Here is a 5,622-nt window from a genome sequence, read left to right as displayed (position 1 = left end):
TTTTCTTGATCGTCTTTGTGTCTCACGCGTCTTTCTTGATTAGATCTTGCGCTTAAAATCTGAGTAGTAAAGACACAGAAAAAAACTAGTTACATTAGATTCTTCTTTTAGCTTTTCTAGGGTTCCTCGATTTTACTCCTTTAAAATTATTAGGCTTAGCTTCAAAATTTCGAAATTGTTCACATGTTTCATGGCATTTTAAAACTTTGAATGGATAAACTGAGCGCCTAGAAATATCTATATGCATACATGTATTTATCATATATAGTAGTCAAGTAAAGGGCTTCGTGACGTGGCTTTGTTGCTCGACAGGACGAGACGAGGCAACAGCTTGGTAGAATTGGCTTTTTGGATTTTTGTTCTAAAGTTGGAAATTGCTTAAGAGAGAGTTGTTCCACCGACAAGGATACTATCCCAAAAGGGATCTCTCGATGTAAGGGGAGCTCTCAATTGGACATCCCCCTCACCTTTATTTCAAAATCCCTCATTTTCAATAGTAGGGGATATTTGAAAAGAAGAGAGGGTTAATCCGGGTTTTTTCCTAGTGTTTTTCTCAACTCTCAAATCACACAAAAAAGCCTTCAAGGCAAGGGTTGAGGGTGTCATTCACATTGACTACCCTTAGCACATAAAATATAGAGGTGTGAGCTTCATCCAACGATGTATACCCACACACCTTCACATTGGAGCTCCAAGTCTCATGCAAATAATCAATTAATGTGAACATGGAGTATGAATTAAAGCGTAAGAAAGTTTAAATACTTGGCCAAAATTACTTTCAAGTCAAACGTCGAATTTGAAGGTCTAAAATTTTACTATTTTGGGGTTTTTTATTTAAATAAAAATAATAATAAAAATAATAATAAAATAAAATTAAATAAATAAATAAATAAAATAAAATAAAAAAAGTTCTATGTCTAAAGAAAATTCTAAGTCTAAGTTTGGGCTAAGTTCAATTTTAGTTAGGGTTTAATTTTAATTTTTTCTAACCTAGGATCAAGCAAGTCACAAACTCTTAACTAAGCAAAACAAAAAAAATGTCAAACAAACAAACCCTAAGACTAAAGAAAACAGAAAATAAAATAATAAATAAATAAAAAGATAAATAAACAAATAAGCTCGGTCCTCCATCCTCGGTCCTAGGTCTTCTGATGCTCGGTCATTGGTCCTCATTCCTCAGTCCTAAGTGCTGGATCCTCGGTCTTGGGTCGGCTTCAGGTTTTCAACATGACCCTATTCTAACTTATTTATGGTGATCCAAATGTATCCCTGCATAAAAAAATCCAAATTTTTTTATTAACATATAAGTATACATTTATATATGCAAAATACTTAAATCTAAACCATTCAAAAATATGACATAAATAAATAAAACTATAAAAAAAAAACAGATTTTTTTAATGGTTTTTTTTAATTTTTTTTATACTTGCTGTTTTTTTGTTATGCTTTAGAGTCTTTTTAAATGGCCAATTCAAGGGCCGATTTTGGTTTTAAAAAGAAACTTTTTTTCTTTTTGGTCAAGGACCTTTTATTTACATTGAAGTTTTTATCTTATTTTTTTAGTTATGTTTTATTATGTTACATATATACATACAAAATAAAAATAAAGAAAATCCTACACGCCTATCAAAATAGCAAACTTAAGAGGAATAATGTATGAGATTTGAGTGCAAGATAAAATAAATAAAAAAAAACAATTTCTAATTCAAATAGAAATATATAAAAAATAAATAAAATTGTGCAAAGAGGCTTACAATGGGGTTGCTTTTTTGCAAAGAGGAATGGAAATTCTAAACAAAAGGCTTATGACCCAACAAAACTAGTTGGAGCTCTTGTTTAGATTCTTGAAAGAAAGAGGGCAGATTTTTAGATAAAATGCAATAGAGAAGGTAGAAAGGAGAGGTAGAGAAGGTTGAAGGTCGAGAGTTCAAGTAGCTCCCAATTGCTAGGGTGTTAAGAGAGGTATTTATAGGCAAAGTTATGAAACCCTAGGGCTCAAAGGCCCATTTAACAAACTTGACCGTTGGAAAGAAAACTATTTTAAAATTTTCAAAATGTTTAAAATAATGGAGCAATCTCCACTTGACATGTCACTAAATCAAGTTTTCAATCCAATGGAATTTAATATTTATTTAATAATGATGTAATACTTGGTCATTTTAATTTTATAATTTAAAAATAACCAAGTCTTCAATCTTTTCTTCTACACACGTTGAAACTTTCTCTCTTGCCACTTCCTCCTCTTTTTTAGCAACTTCTTTTATTTTCTTTTGACCACACATGATAGAATCGTCATTTCAAGATTTGTGGTTGTCACCATCAAGAAGATGACCGTTGCCTTCACCTAACTCTTTTAACATTTGATTTCATGGGTCGAATCTTGGGCATGGGTCGGTCCATTAGTCGGGTGACCGGTCGGATCCGTCAATTGGATCCTTTCCTTGGCCTTACTTCGGGTTGATTTGCCTTTGATTTGGATCTTCCTATCTCTATTCACAAATCTGATCCGGGATCTTGCATGTGGATCTTGGATTGACCCATTTCCCTTTATCCTACAAAAGAAATAAAATTAAAACAAATAATTAAAAAAGAAATTGTATTATTATTAATTATTCCTATTTCTAAGGAACAATTATAATTATAATAAAATACTAACTAACTTAATCAAATTGCAAAATCTAATCTAACTAATCTAACAAACTAATCTAATTAAAAGAAAACAAAATATACCTAAAGAAATTTTATAAAAAATGCTAATATTTATTTTGTAAATAATTTTTTTTAATTTTTATTTTTTTTAAATACCCAAGGTAATTAATTAAATAAAACCTTGAATATTTGAAGTATAATAACTTCTCTAAGTGTTGTAACATAGACAAATTACTACCTTAACTTTATTAAGAATCCAAAATCAATTATTTTCAAAAACTCAATTGTTCTAAAAATAATCGTCTTTAATATAAATCGTTCAATGAGTCCGTGAATGAATTCGAGAAATTTTATAAACTCAGATTTATGAAAAGCATAAACTATAAAATTAGGTGTGAAAAATGAGTGTTTACAGTGTCCAGGACCAGCGTGTTCAGGATCAATGACTTGAATATTCATGTTATCCACCCTTGTTAGACCCAACTTTTTTGCAACCAAATTATCTTTTTCAGACCCAGCCAAGCGAAAACCGTTGGCTAACCCCATATTAGACCCGGCCAAGCGAAAACCGTTGGCTAACCTCTCATCAGACCCGGCCAAGCGAAAACCGTTGGCTAATTCTTCCAGTTTCATACATTCTTCACCTCTTATACCCTGACTTATATTCTGACCCAACTTATTTGTAGCTTCCATGAGATCCATACCCAGACCCAGATTTTGAAACAGATTGTCATTCATGATGTCATCAATCAACGAATCAATATAATTTCCAACCAAGCTTTCACCATTGGCTTTACCAATCAAGTTCAGTTCATCATTCTTTAGATCTGTATTATTAGGCTTTTCTAATTTATCTGAATTTATTTCCATGAATAGCTCTAACTCAGATCCAATTTCTTCAGTGTTTCCAGATTCTGTTAGACTATGTCCTTTAGCAGTTTCATCTAGATGTGCAGGCTGTTTAGAAGATCCTGCAATTTTAGCCTCAGTTTCAGAATCCTTGGCGCATTTAGTGTCTTCTGTCTAACCTTTTTCAAGCCTAGTACATAGTCTGGATATCTGACTTTCCATTTGATCCTTAGCAGGACAGGTAGACTTTACATTCTGATCATTAATGGAACTCGAGACTTTTAGATTTGCAAGATTTCCCATTGCAGAACAAGACTTTGAAATTATATCCTTCTTTGGACCTAATGGACTCTGAGCAGCTGATATCTTGAACCATGTAGAGGCAATTTCAAAATGATCTATTTTGCCCAGTTTAGCATCCTCTCTAGCAGGACCGGTAAAATTTGTTTTCTGATCTTTCTCTACACCTGAATTACCCAAACTGTAATGTTTTCCTGCTTCTGAAACTGACCCCGACCTTGTAATATTCTTTGAACTTATTAATTCTCGATCAACAGTCTTATTCAGCTCTGTCATACTTACCTCAATAGGAACACCAGTACCAACTTCAGTAGGATAATTCAAAACAGACATAAATCTCAGCATAAAGTTTTCACCTGATTCAGAAATAGACCCCAATTTTGAGCTTTCAATAAGACCCAATAAACCTGTACAATTTATGTCATTTTCCTGCATTACCTTAGAGCCTTTTTGACAGATTATCTCCAACATTGGGACCGAATTTTCTGCACAAGCGACCCGATTGTCATCAATTTCAACAAGACAATATTTCAAATCCAATTTCCCAACAGAATGACCGGTCAGGTCTAGGGTACCAACTAGCGACTCTAACGGTCCATTCTGTGCAGCAAGTCCAATAACAACAAAATTTTCTGGAATTAAAGTCCTATCATTTCTATATGCAGTACTGTCTTTTCCTATCAATTCAATCCTATCATTTCTATTATGAACATGCACATTGTTACAATATGAATCCCCAATAGAACTATTCTCATATAATTCATCAGCATGTGGAAAAGAACTCATACCCGATGATGTATTTGACATAGAATCAATAGGCGCATCTTCTCCGTTGTTTAGGACTTCATCCATGATTTCTGGCTTCTGCTTCCTGGGATTGTTAAGAGACCTGCGAGTTCGTCTATCAGACCTAGCCTTGCTGCTTGTCGACGGGCCCTTCAGCACCTTCTTAGGATCATCAGGGCGGACTTGAAGGATGCCCCTTGCCCGAGTAACTACACTAGATGGGCGCGTACCAGTCATTGGAAAGATCAAGCGCAAACTGCCTAATCTTCAAAGGAGACACAGAGGTTGGAATTCTACACCAAAGGGTGGGTGCAAACAGCACGAATGGAAACAAATCGCATCGGAACAGGGGCTTGAAAATAATTTCTCAAACAAGAAAGGGTTTAAGCAATTTTGGAACGGTCTATAGCTACGAAAGCTTCCTCCAGACCGAACACTTGATTCAAACGGCAAGAAAGAAGTTCAATGGAGACATACCCGCGCCTCGTGGTGTGGTTTGATGTCCCGACCGAGGTTCGAACTAACCTGTAAACGAAAAGTGAGAAGAGGAGGGCGACCTACGCCGATTCGACGTCAAGTCTCTATAGAAGGGGGTTTGACGAAATGCTCCGGTCAACGGTAAGAGAAGATGACCGCGACCGTTCCTTGCACAACAAAACACGTTTCAGAGGGCGCGCGACAACCGATCGAAGGTGCTGGAGGATGGCGGCCGACTTCCGATGTAGAAGCGCGGTCGCGACGAGAATCCGTGTCGTTTTTGTTGTTCGTGCCGATCGTGCCGAATGTGCCTATCGTGCCGAAATCGACCTAAATATCCGATCCAGAAACTATAATCGTGATTTTTCCTGATTCCTCCGTTCAAATTGAAATTCCTTCGGTCAGATTGCTGGAGAAATTTGAGATCATTCCGACGTCAAAAGCTCCGGCGGCGAATTTCTCTCTCTAGGTGCGTTTTTTAAAAAAAAAACGCACATATTGTATATTTATAAGGTATCCATTGATTTTCCTTTCTTTTATGAAGAATAAAAAGGTTTTTAC

Source organism: Impatiens glandulifera, chromosome 6, assembly GCF_907164915.1.
Source record: "Impatiens glandulifera chromosome 6, dImpGla2.1, whole genome shotgun sequence".
Classification (NCBI taxonomy): domain Eukaryota; kingdom Viridiplantae; phylum Streptophyta; class Magnoliopsida; order Ericales; family Balsaminaceae; genus Impatiens; species Impatiens glandulifera.
This window is presented reverse-complemented; position numbering follows the sequence as displayed.